Source organism: Dipodomys merriami, unplaced genomic scaffold, assembly GCF_024711535.1.
Source record: "Dipodomys merriami isolate MVZ:Mamm:240054 unplaced genomic scaffold, mDipMer1.0.p SCAF_2380, whole genome shotgun sequence".
In the NCBI taxonomy this organism is placed as follows: domain Eukaryota; kingdom Metazoa; phylum Chordata; class Mammalia; order Rodentia; family Heteromyidae; genus Dipodomys; species Dipodomys merriami.
The window spans coordinates 15,001-29,895 of NW_027203805.1; positions in this window are offsets into that span (position 1 = coordinate 15,001).

Below are 14,895 nucleotides of genomic sequence, written 5' to 3' on the forward strand. Positions count from 1 at the left end.
GCGGAGCCACCCGCGCCAGCAGGGCCCCACCGCACCCATCCACACCGCCGGGCACGGCACCCATCATCGACCGCCTCTTTTTCGGCCGCGTGAGCAAGGGCCCACACACACCGGGATCCTCGGCTCCGGAGGGCCAGAACCCCCCCCGAGCGGCACACCACCACGGGCACGGCGGCCCCGGAACACCGCGGGGCCCGGCGCCCGGCACGGCGCCGTCGTCGCCAACGGGCGGCGGCCCACACAGACGCTCGGGAACAGCGTCGCCAGGGGCCGGAGGGGGAGGGGGACGGGACCCCCCAAAAACCCCACGGCACCCCAAGCACGAGGCCGGGAAGCCACACACCACACGCCCTCGCATCGCGACCCAGCACAGGCTCCAGGCTCCGCCACTCGACACACCGCGCGCGAGGCAGGGGCGGGGACGGATCGGGAACGTCCTCCACTCACCACACCAGACGACGGCCCGGGAGAGGCCCCGCGGGACCCTCCCCCAGCTCGGAGGGGGGAGGCGCGGGCACGCAGTTACCAACGCGGGCAGCCACTAACGCTCAAAAGCGGGACAGGGAGCGGCAGGGCCGCGGGAGCCCATCGGGGGCGGGCCCCCGCCAACCCGGCAGCGAACGCCGCCTCCCGAACGAGGATCGCTAGAGAACCTCTCCTCACTCTGAGGGTGGCCCGCACCCAACCCCGACGGGAACCCCGCCGGGACCAGCACACATCAAAGGCGTCCATCCTTCCCACCACGGGTGGCAGGGAGGGGTGGGGCGGGGGGGGTCTGCGGCAGCAGCAACACCAACCCTGGTCGGTCGGCCTTGCCGTGCGGGGCCAGAGCAAGGTCGCGCACACGGGCGGGAAAGCCCGCACAGGCCCGGCTCGCCTCCCACTGCAACATCTCAGGTCCCCCGGTGCAACAAGAGCCAGGTGACACGGCAGGGAAGACAAGCCAGGACCAGGGCCGGCAGCTCATGCGGGGAAGCCACCCGCCCGGTGCAAGAAGGGAAGAGCGCTCCTCCTCTGGGGAACCGCCTCGACCCCCCCCCCAGCAGAGACGTCAATCTCTGCGATAACTTTTTTCTCACTCGCACAAGCCCCACAAACCCAAGGACGGCCGGGACACACCACGGGCAGCAGGCTGGCACAAGGCAACGGACAACGCCGGGATCGGGAACGACACCACCACTCAGCCTCAGGCACCTGAGAGAACCGACCGGGAGCGTTCCGGGAGCACCGCAAGAGGGCAGAGCGCGAGGCGCGGCTTTTCACACCACACAGCACGGGCAAGCACGGAGCACCGACCCTCCCTCTCCGCGGAGAGAGCCGACCCCCGTGCCGATAACGAGTCACGGGAAGAGAGGAGCAAGATCAGGGGCGCCCCCCCTCCTCCAGCGTGTACAAGTCCCCGACCTCACGGCGAGGGCAGGGAGAGCGCAGCCGGACCCGGTTGCCGCACCCCTGCCTCCCCGCACACCACCGGCGCCGGCACGGTGGGACGGTGAGGGCAGGGGCCCACGGGCAGAACGAGAAGAGCGGTCCCATTCGCCATGAATGTCCGTCCCTCGCCTGGCGCAGCTTAGGCCCGGGCCCGAAGGAGATCGCAACGTCACCACATCAATCACACCGAGGGGGCGGAGAAGACAGCCACACGGCACTCGGGAGGCGGTGGGGCCCAGGAAGCTCGGCTCCCGAGAGGGCCAACAGCCTGGGATAAAAGCGTAGCCAGGACAGACAACCTTTCGTGAGTAACGAGCGAGGTAAAAGGAAAAAAAAAAAAAAAAAGAAAAAAAAAAAAAACTTAAAAAAATAAAAAAATAAAAAAATAAAAAAATACCACGGGCTTCAGCGTCCCTGGCGCTCGGGATTACCAGGACACCTCCGCCGGGCACAGAGCCGAAAGAAGCTAGAGAGGAAAAAAAGAAAAAGAAAAAGAACCACGGACAGCGCTCGGGAGTAGCGCAGGTCAGCGGCCGACCAGGCCCGCCATCGGGAAGCGGCAGGTCGGGGGAGTTGGAGCTAGGGGCGATAGGAAAAAAAAAAAAAAAAAGCCACGGAGGTCGGACGAGCACGACGGCAGGACGGGGATGCCGCACACGCACAGGCAAGGCAAGGCAGGACTCGCCCCCCGCCTTTTCCTCCTCAAGCCGGCCACGGCGAGGGAAGCACACCGCGCGGGCCTACCTATGCACCCCAGGCAACCAACCACTCTCCTCCTCGGCGTGCCGAGGCAAGGGCCAGAATCCGGCACCGGGAGCGGGGGAGAGATCAAGGACGACGGGACTCACTCAGCCACCAACCAACCACCACCACCACCACCACCACCACCACCACACCCACGAGCCACCACAGGGGCAAGGCCTGCTCAGGGCAGCGGGAGCCCGGGGTGCGGGGGGAAGGGCAGGGGGACCCGGACCGGGAAGAGACGGGAAAGGCCCGGCACACAGCATCCGAGAGAGCCCCAAAAGACCCGCTGACAGCCACCGGGACACAGCATGCCAGCACCCTCCTGCAGGTACAAAATCCTCACGTCACCACGCCAAAACCAGCTGGTCACGCAGGGGCGACAACTCGCTGGCGACAGGGACCTCTCGGAAACCACATCGGGGACACCTGTCCCCAACACGTCCCCAACAGAGCCAGACACGGAACTCTCAGGGACAGCTGGTCGACCACATAGGGCGAAGACAGACGAAGAGAGAGGGCGGGAGCGGGGTCAGGGGACGCACCCGCCCCACTACCCCGGGTGCGCACGGGCTCACGGCACGAGCGGCACGGGGAGCCTTCCCCCGGCAGACGCGAGGCACCCACTCCGAGAGGCACCCAGCCACCACACCCACACCGCGCGGGGTCGGTGGTGAGCGCCCTGCCGCCAGCACGCACACACGCGGGACTCCCGGGCTCGGGTCCCCGACTCCCGAGGTGCTCCCTCCGCCTCGACTTTTCCCCTACGCAGGGCCCACCGGGCAAGTCCCCGCCATCGCGCACACCGCAGACGGTAGGTAGGTAGGTCCCGGCCCCGAGGCTCGCCTCGGCCGTGCCCACGGCTCCTCGCGCCGGAGAAGTCTGTCCTCCGGCCTCCGGGGCCGTGGAGAAGGCCGTGGAGGAAGGCCACACGGGGCCGGCGACCCAGGCCCTCGCGCCCGGCACGCGCCAAGCGCTCACTCGGAGGTGACTCCGACGACCATCCTATGTCGGGGAGGGGCGGGGTGTAGGTCCCGGCCCCGAGGCTCGCCTCGGCCGTGCCCACGGCTCCTCCCGCCGCAGAGGTCTGGCCTCTGGCCTCCGGGGCCCGTGGAGGAGGCCGTGGAGGGAGGCCACACGGGGCCGGCGACCCAGGCCCTCGCGCCCGGCACGCGCCAAGCGCTCACTCGGAGGTGACTCCGACGACCATCCTATGTCGGGGAGGGGGGGGGGGTGTAGGTCCCGGCCCCGAGGCTCGCCTCGGCCGTGCCCACGGCTCCTCCCGCCGCAGAGGTCTGTCCTCCGGCCTCCGGGGCCGTGGAGGGAGACCACACGGGGCCGGCGACCCAGGCCCTCGCGCCCGGCACGCGCCAAGCGCTCACTCGGAGGTGACTCCGGGGAGGGGGGGTGGTCCGAGTCCGGGCCGGGACCGGCCCCACCACCTAGCGGCTCACCCGGGGACCCTTTCCCCCGACTCCCGAGACGTCCCTCGTACTCTCCTTCTTTCGCCCTCAAAGACCAGAGTCCAGGGAGGGGAGGAGGACAAGGCGTCGGGCCCAGACAGAACTACGGGAGGGGAGGAGGACAAGGCGTCGGGCCCAGACAGAACTACTGGTCGACCCGACCAAGCCGCCACCCCCGGCACAGACCGGGCACGGAAGAGAGAGCGGCGACTCACGGCCCCACCCCGCGCTCGCCTGCGGGCGCAAAGTCCGACAGAACAGCCGCCCCGGCGCCACAGCGACACCACGGCGACAGTCGCGCCCGGCACCCGGTAGAGGCCGGGCCTCCGCCCGGCTCGCTGCCGCCAGACCTCCTCCTTCACTCGCTCGCTCGGCTGAGAACGAGGGGACTGTCATATCAAGGCGGACGCCAGGGGGAGCACGACAACCGCCTTCCAACGACCGACTCCACCGAGCCGCCGTACCCCGGATCGGCGCGCGCCGGGCGGCTCTGAGCTCCGGAGACACAGAACACGGAAACGAATCGCCTCACTCCCCACCGCCACGCACCGAGAGGCACAACCTAGGTCAGGACCTGCAGCCGGGTCCTCTCTGCGACCTCACGAACGACACCAGAGCCACCAGAGACCTAGACCGAGATCGAGCCGCCGCCGCCGCCGCCGCCAGCGACCAAAGTGAAACCAGGAACCAGGACGGGAGTCGCCCGAACGGAGCGGCCCGAACCCGAGAACCGGGAAGTCGGGATCGGTCCCAAGCAGGAAGGGGCGGCAAAGACGGCAGGCCTGCACCACGAGAGAAAACGAACCGGCCACCCGCACGACCTCCGCCGCCCGTGGCAAGACCCCCACCCCCACCCAACATGGCCAGAAAAGGGCAAGTGAGCGCTCGTCCCACCGTCTGCCCGCCCGTCTTTTTTTTTTTTTTTTTTGGGGGGGGGGGGGTGTTTGTACGTTTTGTTTTCTTTTTCCCCCAGATGGAAACCAGAAAGAAACAACAACAACAACAACAACAACAACAACAAAAAACTCCCAAAGATGGGTCGGCTCCAGCAAGAGACGAGCCCTCGGGAGGCACCCCGCTCACTTGTGAAAGTCCGCCGCCCGCCCGCCCCACAACACGCTCCCTCCCCCCGCCCCCACCCGCCCCCCCCCCTTCACAGGCAGGGAAAGGGCAGGGGAGGTTTCTTCTAACACAGAGAGGGTAGGTACACGTCACGCACACAGGTCTGGAAAACCACGGTGACAGCGCCATGGGAAGCGTGAGTCCACTCACCCATCACTAAATGACAGGAAAGCCAAACGAGAGCCGCTGGCTGGGCAGAAAAGGCCTTTGACAAAATTCAACATTCATTCATGCTAAAAGCTCTGGAGAAAATAGGAATAGAAGGAACATTTCTAAAAACAATAAAAGCCATTTATGACAGACCAATAGCCAATATTATACTTAATGGGGAAAAGCTACAACCAATTCTCCTAAAATCAGGAACAAGGCAAGGATGCCCACTGTCTCCACTCCTCTTCAATATAGTCCTAGAACCCTTAGCCAGGGCAATAAGGCAAGAAAAAGACATTAAAGGGATCCGCATAGGGAAAGAAAAAGTTAAACTATCCCTTTTTGCAGACGACATGATACTATACCTCCACGATCCCTAAAAGTCCATCCCGAATCTCTTAGAAATCATAACTCTCTTCGTCAAAATAGCAGGATACAAAATAAACCCACAAAAATCAGTTGCCTTCCTATACACTGATAATGTACAGGAAGAGAGGGAAATAAAGGGAGCAACCCCATTCACAATAACCTCCCGAAAAATAAAATATTTAGGAATTAACCTAACCAAAGATGTAAAAGAACTATTTAATGAGAACTATAAAAAGTTAAAGAAAGAAATTGCAGAAGACACTAGGAAATGGAAAGACCTCCCATGCTCCTGGATAGGCCGACTTAATATAGTAAAGATGGTAATACTTCCAAAACTAATATACAAATTCAACGCAATTCCTATTAAAATCCCAATGACGTACATCACTGAAATACAGAAAACAGTCCAAAAATTCATATGGAACAACAAAAGACCTAGAATAGCCAAAACAATTCTAGGGGATAAAGACAATATGGGAGGGCTATCCATGCCGAACTTCAAACTCTACTACAGAGCTATAATAACAAAGACAGCATGGTACTGGCACAAAAACAGACCCGAAGACCAATGGAACAGAATAGAAGATCCAGAAATAAATCCACAGGCCTACAGCCAGCTGATATTCGACAAAGGAGCCAAAGACATACAATGGAAGAAACACAGCCTCTTCAACCGCTGGTACTGGGAAAACTGGGCAGCCACATGCAGAAAACTAAAAGTGGACCCCAGCCTATCACCATGCACCAACATCAACTCAAAATGGATTAAAGACCTTAACATTAAACCTGAATCTCTGAAACTACTGCAGGACAGAGTAGGAGAGACACTTGAACTAATAGGCACAGGAAGGAACTTCCTGAACAGAGTCCCAGGGTCACAACAAATTGGAGAGAGACTCGACAAATGGGACTACCTTAAAATAAAAAAAAATAAAAAAAAAACAAAAAAAAAACAAAAAAACAGCTAGCCTTTTCTAATAGGCTCTGCCACTCTCTCTGGAGCAGGATTCGGGGCATGAGGCGGTGAATCTGAACCCGACACACAGGTGTTGGAGGGTAGAGGCATCTTCACTCACATGCCTGTGGTGGAGGACCTGGACCCGAGTGTGGCGGTGCACAGTGGGTGTGGGTGTGTGTGTCTGTGACTCTGTGTGTGTGTGTCTGTGACTCTGTGTGTGTGTGTGTGTGTGTGTGTGTGTGTGTGTGTGTGTGTGTGCGCGCGCGCGCGGGGCTGGGGGGAGGGCAGGTAGGGAACCCTAGGAGGAAAGACAGGGAGAGACAGATGAGGGGCCCCGGCCCAAACAGAGTGGGGGGGTCAGAGGGGCGATCCTATCTCCCGGGGGGGGGGGGTGAAGCATGGTTAGAACCCACAGGCCCGGCGGGCGTACTTCTCTTTGGAGTTCGCACTGGGAACATATGCGGGCAGAAGCGCCCCAGCACACACATCGCATCGCAGACGGGTAGAGAGGCAGAGCCAGGGGGTCAGGCATGGTAAACACTCTATTCCGTCAACACACCTTAGGGTGTGTGTACAATATCCACAAGGTAAAAGTTTATTCATCCATTCCCCAAAGAAGAAGAAGAAGATTATGTCAGTTACAGGGAAGTAGATGGATGGACCGATGGACTAGGAGCGGGGGGGGGGGGGGGGGGGCAGGGGGGGGTGCCGGCGGCGGCGGAGAAGAACCTAGAACAGGTGATGCCAGGGGAAGACAGACCGGCGGAGAGACAGACAGACCGACCAACCAACGGCACCTGTTTTCTCTCCTACGTGGACGCTAGACCTAAACTATAACTGGACATGGTAAGCTACACAGCACTCCGGGCAAACAGAGTGTGTGTGTGTCCCCGTGTGTGTGACACACATACTGTCCTTTTGTCAGAAGGTGTAACTTCTCTGAGCATTTAAGATATTGCAGAGAAGACACAAGACGTAATATCCGTAAGTGGCACGACTGTGAACGTATTATAACAACCGGACGTGTGAGGACCAAAGCTGGAATTAGGAGGACAGAAATGTACCTGTCCTCACGCTTTGGGTCATGATCACAAGTACATTTGGTTTAGGATCTTTCAAAACACATCGATGTATCCTTCTGGACACGATGGTCTAGGACCACACTAGTCAATAGCCACTTCAAAGCCAGATCCGCGGTTGGATACGTTTCAATTGGCTTATATTGCATCCTCCAATATTTTTCTCTTCTTTTTATTCTACCTTCTCACTAAAGATCCAGTGGTATAAAGCTACTTTTATTCTCTTAATATTCCATAACTGAAGTGATCTGCTTTGTTTTGCAGCTTTCTCAGCTTAATTCACTGAGGCCTATTTAGTCACACATGATGAGAGGTCCAGAAACATCTTTGGGGCCACGGATGGCTTTTGTAAAGTCCATTTGGGGAAATAGCAAATATAATCTACCATGTCCTAAAATGTAACAGATTATCTCTATGGGGCCGATAGAAATATCCAGATGTGCCCTGTCAACAGCCAGTTATTTTAATTTACTTAAGGGAAATCAAGTGAATAAAAGTCTATATAGTTCAAGAAATTGTATTCTGATACCTATATAAAAAGTTTACCTGAGTGGGTGAGGACATTTGCATGAAATTTCACCTAGGGCAGCACTTGATATTTATAACTCTCCCTAAACTATTGCATTGCCTGTTTTCCATTTTCTTGGCACTCCTTTAGAAATGTTCCCGTCTCAATCTTTCACCCACTGCAGCCGTGGGACCCTTTTTCATAATACGGACGTAAAGACATTTGTGGTACCGTATATAAATTACAACCGTAGGGGCTGGGAAGGTGGCTCAGTGGTAGAGTGCTTGCCTTGCATGCCTGAGGCCCTGGGTTCGATTCCTCAGCACCACATTAAGCAAAAAGAAAAAAGCCGGAAGTGGCGCTGTGGCTCAAGTGGTAGAGCACTAGCCTTGAGCTGAAGAGCTGAGGGACAGCGCCCAGGCCCAGAGTTCAGGCCCCACGACCGGATCCAAAAAAAAAAAAAAAAAATTACAACCGTAAATAAACTGGTACAGTTTGCTCGTAAGACATAATATCCAAACGAATTCCGTGTCCAGAAAATAACGAAAAAAAACACCCCCTGCGGGCCCCCCTCTCCCTCCGCTCGGCCCTCCCTTCAAGAACATTTCCTTGTTTGCTGTTGTTTCGTTTTGTTTCGTTGTAAATAAATAAAGCCGCAGAAGAGAGCCGGCGATACCTCATCGCTACTCTCGCGAGAGTCTCTCGGACTCTCGCGAGAGTCGCCAGCCCCCGCCATCAGCACCGAATCATTCCCTGTCACTCCACACGGTGTCCAGTAGGTGGCACCCCAAAACAAGGAAAAAGAACGTCAGGCCCAAGATCGATCAAGACACTTAGGAAGGTCTTGTGAGGAAGGAACACCTCCCCCTACACACACACACACACACACACACACACACACACACACACACACACACACACACACACACACACACACACACACACACACACACACACACACACACACACACACACACACACACACACACACACACACACACACCCCAGCACATCCCCGCCCACACAGGTCATGAATGGCAAACCCCTATGGCACAGAGAGACAGACAGACAAAACACATGGGGTGTGGAGAGAGACCGGAAATCAAAAACAAAAACAAAAACAAAAAACATTTTCCTGGCTTGACCTATGAATGGGCCTGGGCTGGCATTCTGTCCTCTGGGCCCTACAGTCAATCCATGGCAGTCGCTCCTCTCTCCTCATCACTGTAATCCTATCTGATATTTGCCAGAGCCGAACGTGCAGTGGGGACACTTTGGTTCATCGATCTAAACTAGGGCCCGGGGCGGAGGGGGTGGTGGTGGTGGAGGGGAAGCCTAGGAAGTCTGTTGCTATAGTTGGTGGCGGCGGCGGTGGTGGTGGCGGCAGTGCAAAGTGTGTGTGGGGGGAGGGGGGGAGGTAGATCACATGCTGCCATACGTGCCTGTGCCTGTGTGGTAGGAAACAGCAGCAAAGATCAAGGGGTGCAGGGTGTGTGTGTGCACGCCCCAGTCAGTCCTGGGGCTTGAACTCAGAGCCTGAGTGCTGTCCCTTGGCTCTTGTGCTCAAGACTGGCACTCTGGGGCTGGGAAGGTGGCTCAGTGGTAGAGCGCTTGCCTTGCATGCGTGAGGCCCTGGATTCGATTCCTCAGCACCACATAAGCAGAAAAAAAGCCGGAAGTGGCATTGTGGCTCAAGTGGTAGAATGCTAGCCTTAACCTGAAGAGATGAGGGACAGCGCCCAGGCCCAGAGTTCAGGCCCCACGACCGGACCCCCCCGCCCCCGCGCCAAAAAAAAAAAAAAGAGACTGGCAGTCTGCCATTTGAGCCAAAACTCCACTTCTGGCCTTTGGGTTGCTTAATTGAAGACATGAGGCTCACCAAAGTGCAATGCCTATATACCTCTGATCATATAACAAGAAGTCTTCCCCTTTCTTTGTGTTTGTTATCATCGATGTTATTTTGTTTTCTCTTCTCCCCCCCCCCCATTGTTTCTTCCTTCATCTATTTCCGGGAGGGGCAAGAAATGGAGGGACCCAGGATGAAGAAGTGCAACAGTGGCACTCACTAGACACTATGTTGACACACAACCTGTGGGTGGGGAACAAACAGAACTTGAGGGAGGGAAAACCTGTGAGAGAGCCAGGGAAGGGGTGACATTGTCCAAAAAAAAAAAAAGTACTCTTTTTTAGGGGGTGGGGGGAGATGGGAGGGCAGGAATGGAAACAAAGGAGGAGGCAACAATGCTTGATAAGAAATGTACTCATTTCCTTGCTCGTGTCATTGTAACCACTCTGTAAGTATTTTCACAATTAACACAACTCATTAGCCGGGCGCCGGTGGCTCGCGCCTGTAATCCTAGCTACTCAGAAGGCTGAGAGCTGAGGATCACGGTTCAAAGCCAGCCCGGGCAGGATAGCGCCCAAGCCCAGAGTTCAAGCCCAACGACAAAAAAAAAAAAAAAAAAAAAAAAAAAAAAAAAAAAAAAACTTATTAATTAAAAAAAAAAATGTACTCTTCCTACCTCACTTATGTAATGTAATCTTTCCTATCCTTTTTTTTTTTTTTTTTTTTTTTGTCAGTGGTGGGTCTTAAACTCTGGGCCTGGGCACTGTCCCTAAACTCTTCAGCTCAAAGCGAGTGCTCTACCGCTTGAGCCACAACGCCACTTCCGATTTTCTAGTGCCTCATTGGAGATAAGAGTCTGGTGACTTTCCTGCCCTGCCTGGCTTTGAACCGTGATCCTCAGCTCTCAGCCTCCTGAGCAGCTAGGATTACAGACGCGAGCCACCGGTGTGGGCTGGCATACTGTAACCGTTCTGTATGTCACCATTTCCCTAACAATTTGTAAAAAATCAAAGGAGAGAGGGAGGGTGAGATAACAACCCCTCACGCCTGAGAAGTGAAACCCAACGGGCTTCTAACCGATCTGAGATTCTTTGAAGGTTTTTGCGATGTTAATCACAATCACAAACACAGACGGACAGTTTCTCCAGTCACTCCTTAAGAGGAACGGGGAACAGGGACAGGGAGAAGAGAGGCAGATCCTGGCCTGACCTAGGCGGGAAGATGGAGGGGAGACAAGACTCCTGAAACTCCTTTTTCCCCTCACTCTCCTCCGTCCAGAGGGTGGGAGCGTAGGGGTCGGCCACGGGGACATCCCACGGTCACAGTCATGCCTCCCGGAGGGGCAGAGGGCAGAGCACAGGCAAGCATGCCAGCTTCCCCGCCCGCCCCTCCCATTCTGTCCCTGGCGGGCTTGGGCGGGAGGCATACTAGTGGCAGCGGGCGGGTGGAAGTAGTCTGACAACTCCAGCTTGCAGGAAGTCAGTGGCTGCTGGTGGTAGGCAGGGAGGGTCCCAGCAGAAAAAGACCAGAGAGAGAGCGCGCGCACAGACTTTTCCTGCCCAAGGGCAAAAGAGGCCACTTTTGTAAAGATGGGGAGGGGGAGGGGAGGCTGATTCACTCCCCCCCACCCCACCCCGCGCGCTAATGAAGTTACAGGAGCTGAGGGCTGGCCGCCCCACCCCCCACCCCGCCGGGGTGTTTCGCAGAGGACGCAGGGCGGGTCGGGGGTGGGGGTGGGGTGGGCTGGTTTAAGCCTGGAGCCCCAGTCAACTCAGGAACTTCAGGCAACGTTCCTTTGTCTTGTAAATGTCGTCATGGCAACGACTTAAGCGCCCTGGCGGAGGGGGGGAGGGTGGGTGGGGAGGGAGGAGAAAGAAGAAGAAACAAACACGCCCACCCCAGCAGGCCTGCCTGAGTTGAGGCCTTGAATTTCAACCTCAGTAGGGCCACTAAACTAATAAAAATCGTTGTAAGAAACTGTTGACGGAGGACCCTCGGGATAGGATGATTAGGCTGTGTACCCGTGAGGCGAGGTGGCCGTGTGTTCCAGCTTCGTGCCAAGAGGTTGCCTTATCTCGGCCTATCTTCCTTCCCAGAATTGAACACAGAGGCAAGCAGGATAATTTCCAGGGGGAAATGAGGCCTGGGAAAGCACCACCAGGAATTCAGAGACAAGACAGCCGGACAGCTTCCTAATGAATGGCTCCACACATCCTATTTTCTTCACTTTTCAGTCCCTCATAAACGAACAGTTATTAGGAAAGAAAACTAATAGGTGGGGGTGGGTGGTGGAAGGGAAAAGAGCAGCTCCCTTCCTCTGAGCTTTTGCACAAACAATGAGTATACTGCGGGAACGGAGCCAAGAGTTTCCTCAAAGAAAGGAGGAAACTTACACCGGGGAGGGAAGTAAATTTTAAAAAGAAACAGAGCATGGGTCAAAGCACCCCCCCCTCCCCCCCATGCATGCATGGGAAACCAACAGAATCATCTCTTAAACCCTACTACAGGCTCAAGGTAGAGAGTTTACTTTGTTTCTTTTTCCTCTGTGTGTTTTCAAGGTTTCACTTTCATTTCTGGGCACATAACCATTGGGCCTTGCCTCGGTGGGTGTTTCTCCCCCTAAAAGTATCTATCCTGTCTTTTGGGTCTTACTGTGTGTGAGTGTGTGAGTGTGTGAGTGAGTGAGTGAGTGAGTGAGTGAGTGAGTGAGTGAGTGAGTGAGTGAGGCAGCCAGGCAGCCAGGCAGCCAGGCAGCCAGGCAGCCAGGCAGCCAGCCAAGCAGCCAGCCAAGCAGCCAGCCAGGCAGTCAGTCCAGAGATCTAATGTCTCCCCTATTTTAAACGTACCTTTTGCATATGTGAGAGAAAACACACGAAACTGGTTTTCTATAGGAACATATATGTGAATACATTCACCATGGAGTGAAAAGATAGAGTCGCTTCCAAATGATATGTACAGCAGAATACCAACACATCGAGATGACTTCTGCAAGAAGCCAAGGCCCACTTTTGAAATCCCATAATGAGGAAGCCTCAGTCAGTGGCCTGGTTTGAGTCCAGGCCTCCACTTAAAAACGACCTTTACTTTGTGTTTTTATTTTTCCCTGTTTTCTTTTCCTTTCTATGACCTCTCCCCCCAACGCCCCAACCCCTTCCCTCCATAGGTCTCTCTTTCTCCTTTTCTTTCTCTGTAGTTTGAGCCCGAGAGTTACTTAATTCTCGAACTTCTGGGTTTTCCTTAGATCTGGTAACCTGTTGGACATAAAAATTTGGGAAAGCCTCAAAACAGTCACCCCCACCCCACGAAAAATAATCATGCTTGTCGCCAAAAGCTGTTAAATGAGAAAACAGTGGTCAAGTTAAGCCAATGAAGGCTGTAATAGCAACCATGTTTCTAGACTACTGTACCAAGTTTTTTTTTAAATATATATTTTTTAAATATATTTTTATTGTGAAAATACTGTACAGAGGGGTTACAATTACATGGGTAAGATAATGAGCACATTTCTTATAAGCATTGTAGCCTCCTGCTTTTTTTCCCCTTCCCATCCCTTCGTATCCTCCCCCCCCCCCCGCCGTCCCCCCACCAAAGTTGTAAAGTTCGTTTTTCGACATAACGACTTGTATATCTCATTGTTTCAATGGGTCCTCCTGTAACCCTGTTTTAACAATTTGTTTTTTCCCTTCCCCTCCACATATATCAACACCAGGATTTTTTTTTTTATTAAGCAAAACAACTCAGTTATTCAGCTGTGAGTATGTCCATACAAACAAGATGCAGGAGCCTTCCATGCTGGACTGGCCAAAAAAGGGGGGAGAGCTAGGAAGGTGGCTTAGTGGTAGAGTGCTCGCTCCCCTTGCAAGCATGAGGCCCTGGGTTCGATTCCTCAGCACTATATAAACAGAAAAGGGGAGCAGTGGCACCCTGTGGCTCAAGTGGCAGAACAGTAGTGAGCCTTCAGATGAAGAGCAGAGAGACAGCACCCAGACCCAGAGTCCAAGCCTCACACCCGACGACAAAAAAACTGAAAATAATAAATATATATATGTTTGTATCACACTACATATAAGCATAGATAGATATATATGTATGTATGTGTATAAATATATGTGTATATGTATGTATATGCATGTGTGTGTCTGTGTGTGTGTGTCTGGAGAGAGAGAGAGAGAGAGAGAGAGAGAGAGAGAGAGAGAGAGAGAGAGAGAGAGAGAGAAAGCCAGAAGTGGTGATGTGGTTCAAATGATACAGTGCTAGACGTGAGCAAAAGAAGTTGAGTGTGATTCCTAGAAATGTTGTTTGATGATACTTTTTGTCCTATTCATGACAGATAAAACTTTCACTAACTTATGTTATGTGTTAGTATAATTACTTCATTTGATGAAATAGCTAATATATATTTTTTACCTTTCTGAGAATATAATTTTAATGAAATAAACTGTAAAATTATTCATATGTGAAAAAAAGAAGAAGTTGAGTGACAGTGCTGAGGCCCTGACTTCAAGTCTCAGTATTGCCCACCCACCCAAAAAAATAAAGAAAAAGGAGAGAGAGGGGGGTGGGGAGAAGAAAGAGAGAAAGTAAAAAAGGAAGGAAGGAAGGAAGGAAGGAAGGAAGGAAGGAAGGAAGGAAGGAAGGAAGGAAGGAAGGAAGGAAGGAAGGAATGGTCAATGACCTGTTTTTCTTACCTGTAGAGAAATGCCCCAAACATCTAGAAATTCAGGTTGGGGCAAAGATAAAACAGCTATCTGTACATAACTCAGCTGCCACATCTCCCCCCCCCCCCCCCGCCTGTCTAACCCTGAAAACACCCATGAAGTCAAGGAGCTGTGTAGGTCTCTCTCCCTTCAAGAGCACCCACACTGTATTAGAGTATGTCCTTGTCTGTCTGTGTGTCTGTGTGTCTGTCTGTCTGTCTGTCTGTCTGTCTGTCTGTGCCTTTTTTGGGGGTCTGGTTGTCTCTGCTTGCCTGCTTGCTTACTTACTCCATAAAAACTCCACCAGAGTGACTCCTCCAGAAATTCTTATTCAATGATCGAAATCAAGGGTCCTAAGGGAAGAGTCCCTACATGGAAGGGTAAAAAGTCACTAACCCTCACCTGTGTTTGGTGACAAGAAGAACTCCATACCAAGAGTCTACCTTAATACATGAGGGCAGGGCAGGGAAGGAATAATTTATTCAGGTGATCTAGTCAGTCACAGTAATGGGTCTCTGGTTCCCCGTC